The following is a 14,860-nucleotide window of genomic DNA, read 5'->3' as shown; positions in this document are numbered from 1 at the left end:
CTCGCTCCATTTTGGTGTTGCTACGACCTACATATTAGCAGCACCACTCATGCTATATGCATCTGCACATAGCCTATTCCCATCGGGTACCGTCACGCCACACACGTGACCAGTTCATCTACATTCATGCGCTCTGCCATGTACCAACAGAGCCTTCAAACTCCCACATTGAGAAGCTGAGTCTTTCTTCTCATTTCGAAATTATTATTATTTTTATATTCTTCAGCCTCTTCACTTCGTTTTGTAAATACACAGATAGAATTTTAAAAAGATTTGACACAAGTTGTCTCTTTGGTGTCAACAAAACTTTATACACACAAGCGACTGACATACATACATACATGCTGGTGCGCGTCTTTCCTTTCTGTTTATTCTCATCACAGACGCTACTTGCGGTACAGCATTTGCCCGCACCTGGAACCAATCTAGCAGTTTGCGGCGGCTCCCAATCAGCTGGCCTGCTCGCACCTCATCTATCAGCAAGGTATTTAAGTACCTTCCCGGCACCAGACTCAAAACCACGGAGCTCCATGGCGGCTGCAGTAGGTACAGAGGCGGGTCTTTGACTTTGACAAAGTGGGTACTCATGGGGGCATACTGCAATGCCGATATACTGGTGGCAGTTTCCCATCGCCAACCAGTCGTGTAATTTTATTAATACTTTTGTTTTCTTTCCATTATCACATAAAGTGTGACTACAGGTCGGGTCATGGGGCATTTTCCAAATACTCTCTAAATAAGGAATTACGTATCGTATGTTTTATGTGTATTCTCTAAGCATCCTGTAAGACGTACATTGATTACCATATGGTAACGCATAATAACTAAGTGTCTGTTTTAACTACTCACTAAACGCCACACTCTGTCCTCACTACGCCATTGCCCGCATAGAGCATGGACACCTCGCTCCCGAATCAAATGCCACTATGTACTATATTAGCATTTTAAATGTTTCTTTGTCTGTATGTTTGTCTGTCGCTTTTTTCATACAGGAATGCGCTGTTAGAGAAAAATATCCTCTATCACATAACGCACCACATAGTTGGTCTTTTTAAACGTTTTTCTAGACCACCACTTAACTTGCACTACACATAAGGTCCTGAAGAAAGCCATCCCACTAAAGAGAGCATGGCTGAAACATGTTGACCAATTAGGATATCAGAGTTACTTTAGATCTCCTAAGATATCCGTCTCTCATTTTTATTAATTACTGCCAAGGGCCCATTCATTAAAATAGTCCTTTTTGTTTCGTGGGACCCATTGGCCAGTTTTTTAACATTCACTCACCCACTTTCACCGCACTTTCACGCCACAAAACCGTCTCGGCTGTATCCAGGTGTCGTAGCACACCCAAGGTGCACTCAGTGAATTTGGTGGGGCCCCATGATGAAGCATGTCACCAACTAGCTTGGTGAGTGAGGGCCTTCTAAAAACCAAAATGTGTTTTTCATAGAACAAATATACGCTTGGAGCACCCACGCCATAGCTAGTTCTCCTTGATAGATATATATTATACCCGGAGAAGTGAACTGGCTCCAGTACCTTTCCTCTCTCTCCCTTTGATATTTATCATCGCATGGACATCAGTTCCATTCTTTCTGCATCAACAGCACAGATCCAGAGAGCTACTTCGGTAATTCTTTTACCAGCTTTTTGCCACATTTTTGTTGATTGTTTTGAGCTATTGCTCCTAGTGTGCTAGACATGTGTTCCCTGCAAAATCTGCAGTCTTTAAATCTTGTGAGGATTGTCAGACAGTTGTCTATTTCTGATCCCCACTTGGTTGGTCTCTGGAGCATGAGGTTAGGCCACAACTCCAAGGCCTGCATGAAGTGCAAGTCGATGCACCTCAAGGCAATTCGCAAGCAGGAGATGAAGCTCCTGCTGGCACAGCTGAAGGTGGCTCAGCGCCGTTCCCAGTGTAGGTCTTGGGCATCTCAGAGCCATTCCTGCAGATTATCATCTTCAATACCTTTTCCTCCAAGTCTGGTTAGTCCAAAAACACAAGAGAAAGTAGTTGAAACATTCAATGGCTTCCCTAGCAAAATGCAGTGCTTCTAAGCCCTGCTCCCACAAACCCCCTGCAGAGCTAGCCTCTGGTCCCATTCTGCACAAGTTTCCCCAGAGCTACACCTACCCAACTAGAAGTATTTTACAATGCCATGCATGCCATCTTTGGGCCACCGACTCCCTCTGGTATGCCTTCAGGCCCCACGGAGCTGAGAGGTACCCCATCTAGGTTATTGCCAGCAGGTTCCCACAACCCGCTGGGTCGACTTGATTCACTCTTAGATCCAGACTGATGCCATCACATGTGCCTTCCCCCAGCCTGGCTCTTTTCCATCCAGCGAAGTACCCAATGCTAATGGTGCCGCTCAGGGACGAGCGCATCATCATCCCTGACTTCGAGCCAGCGCTGTCCAGGTCCTACTTACCCCTAGACATCCCGCCTCTAGACAGACCTTTCCTCTCTGAAGGGGGAGATGAGGAGGAAGGGTTTGGTCCCCTAGAGGAGAATCATGAGTCAAACGAATACTAGTATGAGATGCTGGGTGACGCCAGTGACTAGGACAATTCTCCAGACTCTAGCATGCTTTCTCATTCAAGTTCTGTTTTGGAGAATGGCACATCCTTCACCACGGTGATGCACAGAACGGTGGAGGTCCTTGACCTACAGTTGCCAGCAGTTAAGTTTAAGACCAATGTCTTGACAGTGGTGCTTCACCTAGGAACGGGTTTGACTGAACCGTTTCTCCAACACTCTTCAATGAAGCTCTTACCGACGTTCTCCTAGGGGCCTAAGCCAAAACTTGCACTAGGGCACCTTTGCGCTGCGTGATTGACTGATGCCACCTCGTTGACCCAGGAGCCCCAGCGTTCCTCTCCCATCATCCATCCCCTGAGAGCCTGGGTGTGCAGGCCTTATGGCAAAGACCAATGCAAATGTGTTACCTTCCAGTCCACTGGACAGGAAGTCAGAGTCTGGACACTTTTGGGAAGCATATTGTCTCTTTCATCAGCCTAGCCATACTGTTGGTGAACACCACATGCCTCTTGGGCTGATATTCCCTTGGTTGTGGGATTTGGTTGCACAGCTGCTGCCCATGCTTCCTGGGGACGGCCTAGCCATCCCAAACCAAACCTAAGTGGACAGGTGGGATGCAGCAAAGTTCGTCATTAGGTGTGTGCTGTGTACCACGTACTCCTGGGTAGAGCCATGGCCTCTGCAGTCATGCTTCATTGCCACACTTGGTTGCAGTCTTCTGGTTTTCCTGTGGATCTCCAATCGTCCTTCATTGACATGTCTTTCGATGTCTCTCATCTATTTGGTGACACGGCTGACATGGGCTTGAATGCTTTCAATAGAGTTTGGTCACCAGGTTTATTTATCTTTCTCTAACCGCCCAGTTCCAGCAACGACCTTTGAAATGAAATGAATGAATGAAATGAAATTTGATTTGTAGAGCGCATGGCTGCCCGAAAGCGTCCCAGCGCTTGCTTAGGGAACCCGTTCTGGTATTCCCCTGCGAGATAACCCATTACTGGGCATCCCCAAGGTGAAAGCCAGGCATCCCGCTGCAAGGGGCTGTTGTGGAGATTATTGCTATTGCCCAGAGTTACAGAGTGGGACTCCATGATTGGAATAGGCACCGAGGCGAGAATTGTCAGGTCCGGGGAAATTTTGAGCCCAAGACCCGCCGAGGTGGGGAATTGAACCCTGGTCCGGGCCAGACCTCTGCATCAGGGTCTGCCGCTCCAACCACTTGAGCCACACTTCTCCACTTTTCTTCACCTTTCTGCCCGCACCCCAGACATGATCGGGGCACGTATGTGCGTCCGCAATTCCAGCCATGCCTGCCATTACAGTAGACTATCCAGTCCTTTTGTGGACTGAGTCGTGGATTCCAAAGCGGAAGCAGGTGTGTGACCCAGCTGCTGTTAAGTCCCCCAATCCTCTGGCTGCCACAGCTTCTAGGTTTGATTTGTATGCATTTCCTCCAGCACAGCCACCCTGCAATTACCTCCAAAAAGTGAGTGCTTCATATTGTGCAGAAGGGGGATGCTTTTCCATTTGTGGAAACCCCTCCGCTTGTGCCACCATCCCAAAAATAATCGCAAAACAATTGATGGACAGAATGTAGAGCAATGTCATACATTCACCCCAGTACTGAGATCTGGGCCTCAATCCATTGTTTATTTGCTCCCCATGCCATTCCACTTTGAACTCAGCCATATGCAAATCGGTCTTGACCCTGCCCCCAATGGGAACAGTCCAGCCCGAACTGCCAGGCCAGGTCCTCCCTGGACTGGAAACAAACATCCTAAGACCGGTTTCGGGGTTTCATTGTTCATCAGCCAAGATAGCTTGACTTCAGTGGCATACAGAGCACGACCCACGTCTGGGCATACCCACCCTACTTGGGGTGACAAATGCAAAAACAACAATTGATGGACAGAATGCAGAACAATGTCATACATTCACCCCAGTACAGAGATCTGGGCCTAAATCCATCTTTTTTTGCTCCCCATGCCATTCCAGTTTGAATCCAGCCATATGCAAATCAGTCTTAACCCTGCGTCCAATGGGACCAGTCCAGACCGAACTGCCAGGCCAGGTCCTCCCTGGACTGGAAACAAGCATCCTAGATCCAGTTTTGGGGTTTGACCCCTCATCAGCCAAGATAGCTGGCCTCCAGTGGCATGGAGAACAGAAGACCCACGTCAAATGCAAATACAAAAATTGATGGACAGAACAATGTCATATATTTAACCCAAATACAGCGATCTGGGCCTAAAGCCATCATTCTTTTGCTCCCCATACCATTCCAGTTTGAACCCAGCCATATGCAAATCAGTCTTGACCCTGCGCCTAATGGAAACAGGCCTGCCCTGACGTGGTGTGATTGAAGCAGGGATTTAATGTTTCCAGAATTACTCCAGAGCAATACAGGGTTAATTAACACTCTTTATTAAATGGAGGAGTATAGTTTCTTTGTTGACAAAGGAGTGAGTTTCGATCTGATGTTCACAGTATCTTCTTCTTTCTTTAGGTCCTTCAGTTCCTCCGTGCCAGCACCTTCGATGTAAACAGAGAAGCAGGTAAGTGTCTGTTTATGTCACAAAGTGCGGGTTAGTGTTGGTGAACTCTATACTACTATTTGCTATAGATTAAGGGAAGTGCATGTTAAAGGTGGTTAGAATACTAAATAGAAGGTGCGGGTGATTCCTCCTTTTTTTTTATATATATATATCCCCTCTCTTCTCTTTCTATTTTCTCTCTCTCTTTTTTTTTTAAAGGAATAGAAATTTGTTCTCTTTTCTCTTTGTGTATTTCCCTTCAGTTCTCTGCTTCTTTTCTTTACCACTTTTCGCTTGCCCCTTTTTACCTCTCTTTCTTCCCACTTTATTTCTTTTTTCTTTTATGATGCTATTCTTTTCTCCTCCATCCTCTTCCTTGCCCCCTTTACTTAAAAAACTGGCCTGACCTGAAGGAGCCATGCCCTTACTGGGACGCGGATGGGATCTGTTGTCCACAGGTGGGGAGGAATCTCCGTCTCGTCACGGGCTTTGCGCTCATTCTCAGGCGAATAGGACTCCAGCTGGCTCCTTGTTCTCCACTCTCCTTCCTGGGTGCTTCTTCCTTCTCCTCGGTTCGGCGTTCCGACGGCCTCCTTCTCTCACATTCGTCTTCTTCTTTCTTCCCCTTCTCGCGTGACCCGGCGTCTTCTTCCGCTGTGCACTTGGCAACGTGACCGCTCCTATCTGTCTGACTTCCGGGCCAGGCAAGGAAGAACGGGCTGGCAGCCGTGTGACATGTACTCGATTGGTGACACGTGGGTCCTGGGCTCACTATGCCACTGGATTCAAGCTATCCTGCCTGATGAGGGGTGAACCCCCCCCCCAAAAAATAAAACAGACGTGGGTCTCGGGCACACTGTGCCACTGGATTCAAGCTATCCTGGCTGATGAGGGGTGAAACCCCCAAACAAGTAAGACGTGGGTCCCGGGCTCACTGTGCCACTAGATTCAAGCTAACCTGGCTGATGAGGGGGTGAATCCCCCAAAAAGAAACTGGTCCTAGGATGCTTGTTTCCTGTCTAGGGAGGATCTGGCTTGGCAGTTCGGGCTGGACTGTTCCCATGATGCACAGGGTCAAGACTGATTTGCATATGGCCAGGTCTAAACTGGGGTGGCATGGTGACCAAAAGAATGATGGATTTAACCCAGATCTCTTGACTGGAGATGAATGTTTTGATTTTTTCTGCATTATGTCCTACATTGCGTTTTTTAATATCCCAAGAACGGCTGATGTTATGTTATGTTATGTTAATAACCCTTTATAGAGCGCACGTACACCCGTAGGTTTCATGGCGCTGTTGTGGAGAGACATAACTAATCCCTAAGCGTATGCTTGCTGGAACAGCCACGTCTTCAGGGACTTCCTAAAGACCAAGAGATTGTCACAGTTCCTGAGCGACAAGGGGAGTGAGTTCCAGAAAGTAGCAGCAAGATAGGAGAAGCACCTTCCTCCTTGCCTTTTTCATTTGAATGCTGGGATAGAAACCAAGCTAAGGTGGGCAGAGCGTAGGTCGCACTGGGGTTTGTAGTAGTTGATCATGTTTCTTACAAATTTAGGGCCATTGCTGTGCAATGCCTTAAAAACAGTGCAACCCGTCTTAAAGGCAATCCTTTGGGCCATCGGTAACCAGTGTAGTTTAAACATACCTGGTCTAGCTGACTGCCATTTGGGTTGTTTCCAGATAAGTCTTGCCACCTGACTTTGAACCATCTGGAGTCGTTTTAGCAGGCCCACTGGCAGGCCAAGGTAAAGGGCGTTCGAGAAATCCAAACGCGAAAGTACCAGGGCTATCACTACCTGTATGAGTGCAGTATGAGTTAGCAGGTGTGCAATTTTCCTAATCTTCTAGAGTTGGAAAAAGCTAGAGGAAACCACAGCTCCCACCTGTCCTTTAAGTGAAAGGTTGGCGCTGATGATGACCCTAAGCTCTTTACCGAAGGGGAAGCAGTAGGTGGAGAGGCCATATCTGTCGGCCAAAAATGTGGGCCCCAGCTGAGCTCACTCTTCCCAGGCAGAACAAGTTCTGACTTGCCCGGGTTGAGTTTTAGATGGTTCAAGTCCATCCACCTCCGTATGTGGGACATTGTTGCCCGGGACTCTGCTGCTGGGTCCGTGGAATTCAGAGGTATTATGAGCTGCAGGTCATCGGTGTAATTAAAAACTGTATTCTTGCGGTTGTTTAGAGAGTGTATTAAGGGTCTAAATAAAGATTGAACAAGAGTGGTGACAATGGCGATCCCTGAGGGACCCCACAGAGGGAAGATAGTCTCGGGCTGTAAATGATCCAAGTCTTACTGATTGCGTCCGCTTGGTAATGAAGGAGGCTATCCATCTGAGAGCGGGTCCCCTGATGCAAGCCTGTTCGACACGGTTCAATAGTATGTTATGGTCGACCGTGTCAAACGCGGCCGACAGATCGAGGAGCACCAAGGCCTGATGGTTGCCCTTGTCCGCATTGACTCTCAGGGTATCCTGGACTGCGAGGATCACTGCTTCCGTTGAGTGTGATGGGCGAAAACCGTCTTGGTTCGGTTCTAGATAGTCTGAGTGTTCGATAAAATTTGAAAGACATCTAGCCACGTGAGCTGTAAGTATTTTGGCCATGAAAGAGAGAAGGGACTTGGGCCGGTAGTTGGACGGGTCCATGGGGTCTGCCCCGAGTTTTTTTATAAGTGGGACGACCGTTGCATTTTTAAAAGTGCAGGGGACCTTGCCCTGTGAGAGAGATTCATTGAGGAAGGGGAGAATGCTCTGAGGTAGAGCCGAGCAGACCTCTTTCAGAATATGTGGTGGGCAACTGTCATTAGGTGACCCAGAGTTGACCCGAGACAGAAGCTCCGAAAATGTTTTCGGGTAAATGGGAGGGAGGGCTTCGAGAGTATGGTGATTATTACATATATCGCCAAGTGGTTCCTGACTGAGCGGATTACGGATGTTCTTCTTTATAGCAGAGATTTTGTCTATAAAAAACTTATTTAGTGAGTTACAGAGCTCCTGTGTAGGGGTCTTGGTGGGTGCCGGTCTCTCGCTGTTGCATAGATCATTCACTATTTTAAAAATATCCTTTGATTTATTTTGGGAGTTTAGTATTTTCGTAGAGAAATAAGTAGCTTTGCTATTTAAGATAGTTTTCTTATATTCCCTACAGCCTGTGGAGAATTCCTCCTCCTCTTGCAAGGTATATTTTGCTCTCCATTTCCTTTCTTTCTAACGTAATTCAAGTTTTAATTTTTTTAGGTCAGCGGTAAACCATTTGTGGGCATCCATACAGCGTGTGCGGGAGAATGAGAATTTGCCTAGCCTTGGTGCTGGTAAGTTCCAATTCTATTAAGGACTCGGAGGCGAGGATTATGCCTTACTTCCTTCACTTTATTTATCACAGCAGCAAGAAAAAACATGTAAAAAACTACTTTTCCCATGAACCCCAGGGAAAAAACAGGAAATTGAACAGTAAGTCCTTTGTCAGTCTCTATGCACCGGCAGCAACCATCATGCCTTGCATCCACTTCCTCTTCCTCTTTCTTCGCGCGAAGCACTCAGTCCGGTAACTTCACGCATCCTGTTTAGGTCCATCATTCCCTGGAAGAAAAGCTCAGAGTCAGAATCCGACCTCACGAAGCATCAGGTACGTAGCATAAATGCAGACAGAACAGTACCATTAATAACCTCATGAAAAAAACGTAAATAGATTACTTACAGTCTGTACGGGGAGGGTCCACTTCGAGAAAGTCCCTGGGGGGGATAATCCTCGCCTCCGAGTCCTTAATAGAATTGGAACTTACCAGCACCAAGGCTAGGCAAATTCTCATTCTATGGCAGGACTGGAGGCTTCAGATTATGCCAGTTCAAAGCTTATCGACCACAAGCCGAGCCACCTCTGTTACTGGCTTAAAATAGAACCTCTTGAAGGTGGAGTCCGAGGACCAATCTGGGCCCTTATCAGGTCCTCCAACCGAGCCCCCAGCGCAAAGGCTTTCGATGCCATAGCTCCTCTAGTCGAATGAGCACCAAACTTCTTCGTATCAATCCGCGCCTCCTGCATGATCCAACACACCCATCTGGCGATGGTCGGGGAAGAAACAGCCTTGTACGGTTTTCGTAGGGCAATCAGCAGTTGTCTCTCACCCGGAGGGCGAGTATCATCAGTCATATCCTCATATGCACGGAGGCACTGCACTACACACAGCTTTGGGGAATCCGGGAAAGCCGGGTATGAAATAACCCTCGTAAGGGTCTTAGTTCTCCTGCTCACTGTAAAGGACACCCCGTCCGGGGAAAAGGTCCGTGCTGTAATATCGAGCGCACGCACGTCAGATACTCTTCTGCAGGAAATCAGACACAATAGCATTGCTAGCTTAGCGGTAAGTTCTTTGCGAGACAGAAACCTATTTGGCTGCCATGAAAGAAACAAGTTCAGAACCCTGTTGACGTCCCAGAGGACTGAATACCTCGGTTCGGGGGGAAGCGAGAGACGAACCCCTCGTAACAGTCTGCAAACCAAAGGGTGCTCCCCAATCGGGGAACCCTGAACCAGGTCATGACCTGCCGAAATGGGGAGGCGTGGCTTGGGCGCCGATGGCGATGGTCGCCTGAGAGCTCGGCTCCGGGACTGAGCCCGGATTTATCCTGAATATCGGAGGCTGAGGGGCACCCCAGACCCCGCATTCGGTTGAGCGAGGCGACGACACCCTTCCGAGGGCCCTGGTGGAGTTTGGACGGAGGTGGCTTTGAAGAAATGCCGAAGTTTGCGGAGTGGCGAAGTGCGACCCAATATGGCGCCCGGACCCCTTTGTCCCCTTGATCGGACCTACGGAGTTGAGGAGGTCTCGCGGATGTCGCCCGGCACCCGGCTTCACCAGCCTCAGCTGTTTTAGACATTAGACACTGGCTGGTTCGGACCCTCTACAGCGGGACCATACTCGATTGGACGTCCGAGCGGGTGCCCACGCGCTAGAGGGCGCCGGGCACGGGAGCACTTGGCTCTAGGCAGTGGTCGACACCGCGACTCCGCAACTGGCTGCGAGCTCCTGGCCGCCCCAACTACATGGATGGCGCGACGCTCGGGCGCCACAGGACAACCGGGGGAGTTGGTGGCCCGTGCCCCAGAGCTATAGTGGGTGAACGGGCCTGCCCGACTCGGAGACGGGTATCTCCGCCCCCTTATCGGTGCCCTCGGACGCCGTGGCGGTGGCGTGAGCCGAAGCGGCGGAGTCTCCACAGGCTCTGGAGAAGGAGATCGCCCATCCCGGACTGGAGAGCGGAATCCCGAGAAAAAGGTGCTAGACACTTGCACACGGAGGCGACCACTCCGGGACCTTTGCGGAGAGCCCCTGGCAGCATGGGGAAACCTAGAGGAGCCAAGGGACCCAGCCAGGCCACCTCGGACTCCGAGGCCCAGGACAAGGAAGAACATGGAGATCCTAAAAGACCTGGTGGCGCACCACTCCAGCAACAATTCGACCGTATACTGGAAGCCATAGAGGCAACTCGGTCGGCCCTTCAACAGGACATTGCCCAGGTGGCGACTGGCCTGGGCCTCCTCAGGGCAGACCATGGAAAGCTCTCGGACCGGGTCAAGGAGGTGGAGAGCACGGTGAGGACTATGGAACCGGCGCAGAGAACCCTAGCTGCGACGATCAAGGATGCCATGTCCCGAATCGAGACCCTCGAACGGAGGGCGGAGGATGCGGAAGGCCGAAACAGGAGGAATAACATTCGGGTAGTGGGCCTGCCGGAAAAGGTCGAGGAGGGCGATATGGTGCGCTACCTGGAGACCTGGCTCCGAGACACGGTGGTCCCGGAGGGCCTGTCCTCCTTTTACACTCTAGAACGGGCCCACAGAGTTCCAGCGCGACCCCCGCAACAGGGACGAGCCCCGAGGCCGGTGGTGGCGCGGTTGCTACATTTCCGGGACAGAGACCTGATCCTAAATGCTGCCAGACACAATGGCCCGTTCCAGGTTGCAAACAGCCAGGTGAACATCTTCCCTGACTATACCTACGAGACGCAGCGCAAGCGGTTCTCCTTCCTGGCGGTTAAGCGTGAACTCAGGAGTGAAGGCATCCAATATTCACTCCTATTTCCCGCGAGGCTCCGAGTCATTGTCGACGACAAAACCCAGTTCTTTGACACCCCGGAGGAGGCCTGTGACTGGCTCGAACTGTACCGAACAGGGAAGGATGGTTATAACGCCTCGACCCATCAGGCGGAGGAGCCGGAACAAAGGAGGCGCTCTAAAAGGGACAGGAATCGCCGCGGCCGCACAGGAGGACCCTCGACAGCTGAGACATCATCTGAGCGGAGGGGAGTGTTGGAAGTTCTATCGGAACTGTCGGGAGCAAAGGGCGAAGACATCGAAGAGGAGGAAGAGGGCCCGGGTGCTCGGGGGGCTCCGTCGGACTCGGAAGACTCAGTGGCAGACAGTACCCACACACCGGTGATCACACCGAAGTCGGTGGAGGACCTTCTGGACGGTCAGGGGTAATGGGATCGATTGCCTTGCTTTGGGTGGGGGCCCGGCGGGGGGGTGGCGGCTGCCGTCCTTTATTGCTGACAATGGGAGAGGGAGGGTCGGGAGGCTTCTACTCTTGCCCCGAAAGTTTTTGATACGGGGGGGCTTATGATAGTCCTGGTAGCCTGGGCGACGAGGGCCCACTGCCTCCGCTCAGCCCGCACCTGGCCCATAAGGCCTTCCTACGGTGGCGACCGTAGGACTAGTGGGGTTTTTGGGGTTGTTCTCCGTAGAAGTTTGGATGGGATCTAGATGGTGCAGTTTGGGTCCTGTTCTGGGGTGGTTGGGTGGGGATTTTGTTGAGTTCTGGGGGGTTTGGTTCTGGTTGGGGAAAATGGCCGCCGACAGCGCTGGGAGGAGTGATGTTTTTTCTTTGTGGGGACCCAGACGGGGAGACTGTGCAAGAACACTTTGGGACAATGGTTGATGTTGCTAACTTGAAATGTATTACTTGGAACGTGAGGGGGCTTCACACCATGTCTAGGCGTCACAAGGTCCACGCTTATTTAGTGCGTAGGGGAGTGCAAATGGCGCTGCTGCAGGAAACGCATCTGAACAAGGCGGAAGGGGCGGCGCTTCAGCGTAGGTGGCGAGGGCAGGTCTTCTCCACGGCGTACTCTGCTTATGCCAGGGGGGCGCTAATATGGATCAGGGCAGGAGTCCCCTTTCAAGTCACGAGGACAGTGTTGGACCCGGAGGGGCGCTTCGTGGCCATATCAGGCACGCTAGGAGGGAGGGACTTGAATGTTTGTTGTGTGTATGCCCCGAATATGGATCAAACTGCCTTCCTTTCCGGGTTATCGGGCTCGTTGGCCCACCTTTTCACCGGTCCCCTCCTGCTAGGGGGAGACTTTAACTCCGTGGTAGATGTAGACATGGACCGCTCGCATCCCCCGCTCCCCGACTCCCCGGTCCGGCGGGTGGCTAAGGGCCGTCAAGATTGGCAGACCCGCTGGGGTTTGACGGACATCTGGAGGGCGCATCACCCCGCATCTAGAGATTATTCGTACTTTTCGAGCCTTCATGAGCTGCATGTCAGACTGGACGGCTTTCTTGGTTCGTCCGAAGTAGTCTCGGCAGCGGTCCGATCGGAGTATTTATCGCGGACCATCTCGGACCATAACCCCCTCCTACTGGACATTCGCTGGTTCCCTGGGACGCCAGCGGTACCCACCTGGAAGATGCGCCCCGAGATCCTCGAGGACAGTGTCTTCAAGGCAGACCTAGGGGAGAAAATCACGGATTATTTCGCATCCAACGGCGGTTCCGCGAGTACTAGGGCGTTCGAATGGGACGCTTTCAAGGTGGTGGTGAGGGGGTACTGTATCTCTAAGAGGGTGGGCATGCGGCGTGTTATCCTGGCTGATTTAGACGCAGCGGACCGAACGCTTCGCGAGCTCGAAATTGGCCGACCCGGACACCCGGAATTGCAAACACGAACGGTAGAGGCGAGGGAGAGGGTGGCGGTGGAAGTCGAACGGCTCCGCTGTTTCGATTACAAGGCCTACACGGTCCGGTCTATAGCGGAGGGCGACAGGTCGAGCGCGTTACTGGCGTGGTTGGCCAACCCTACGCGCCAGTCTCAAACGACGACTAAGATGCGTGGGGCGGATGGGACCGAGGTGTACACCCAACCGGAGATTCTTACTTGCTTCCGGCATTATTAGGAATGTTTATATCGCAGTCGTTCCGCGCGCGACCCGGATCGGCTTGCTGACTATCTTCGCCCGCTGGAACTCCGCACAGTGGAACGAGAGGTAGCGGATGCCCTGGGATCTGACATAGGCTTGGGGGAGATCCGCGGGGCCATCAAACGGATGGCGAGGAACAAGACCCCGGGCCTGGATGGCCTGCCGGTGGAGTTCTATGCAGCTTATGCTGACCTTCTGGCCCCTCGTTTACTGGTGGTCTACAGAGAGGCGAAGAGGTTGGGTCGCCTCCCCGGCTCGATGTGTGAGGCGTTGGTGGTTCCTCTTCTCAAGCCAGGCCGAGACTCGTCTGACCCGGGGTCCTACCGTCCCCTCTCAATGTTGACGGTGGACTACAAGATATTGAGCAGCATCTTGGCCTCGAGGCTGTTGGGACACATGGGTTCCCTAGTACACGAGGACCAAGCCGGTTTCATCCCACGGCGAAATACAACCATGAACATCCGACGGTTGTTTCGCCTGCTTGGGGAACCGTTTGCGGATGCCCCGTCCCCGGTAGTTTTGTCGGTGGACCTGGAGAAGGCGTTTGATAGCCTGGAGTGGGACTATTTGGAAGTAGTATTGCGGAAATTCGGCCTTGGAGAGGGATTTGTTAAATGGACAGCAGTTCTTTACGCTTCTGCTTCAGCCAGGGTTAGATCGGGCCCTTTGATTTCGTCGCGTTATCCGGTGGAGCGTGGCACGCGGCAAGGGTGCTCCTTATCCCCGCTTCTTTTTGCACTAGCGGTGGAGCCACTAGCGATGCATCTTCGCTCGGGAGTCCACTATACGGGCTTATGGACAGCTGCGGGCCCGCATTACGTTTCGCTCTATGCGGACGACCTGTTGCTCTTCCTGGAAGATCCGATCGACGCATTGCGGGGAGCGGAATTAGCGCTAACGGAGTTCGGGGAAGTCTCAGGCCTACGAGTGAACTGGTCTAAGACCTGCCTCTTCCCGATGCGTAGGGGTGTCCCCAATCCGGCGCTAAGTAGAGAGATCAGGTGGGAACCCGACTGCTTTAAATACCTTGGGGTATATGTGTACCACGACCAGCCCGACCTCCTGGACGGAAACATCGCCCGTTGCATGCGAGCACTCCGAGGCAGTATGGAATTTTGGGCCACGCTGCCGCTCTCCGTGGCAGGACGTATTGCCCTGCTCAAAATGGTGGCGCTCCCCCGACTACTGTATTACTTTCGGACTTTGCCGATCTGGGTACCACCGGCTACGTTTCGCCGATTGCGTTCGATGGTGATCGGGTTCCTCTGGGGCACGGGCCGGCGGCGGGTGGCCCTCAATACCCTGATGAGGCCGAAAGACGAAGGGGGGCTCGCTGTGCCGGACTTTGAGAAGTACTATCTGGCGGCGCAGCTCCAGACATACACCCAGGAGATAGCCAGGGAGTTCAGAGGCCCGGAAGACGGTAGGGGGACGGGTATAGCCAGGCACGTCCTCTCCTTTATCGCGCTGCGACAGCGTTTAGTCCTTCGGGACCTGTCGATGGAGGAGCGGACTATCCGACTCTGTTGGAATCGGGCTCACAACAGAGGTCACCTGAGGACCCCATATGCACCTGAA

Source organism: Lissotriton vulgaris, chromosome 4_1 (genome assembly GCF_964263255.1).
Source record: "Lissotriton vulgaris chromosome 4_1, aLisVul1.2, whole genome shotgun sequence".
NCBI lineage: Eukaryota > Metazoa > Chordata > Amphibia > Caudata > Salamandridae > Lissotriton > Lissotriton vulgaris.
Note: the sequence above shows the minus strand (reverse complement) of the source record.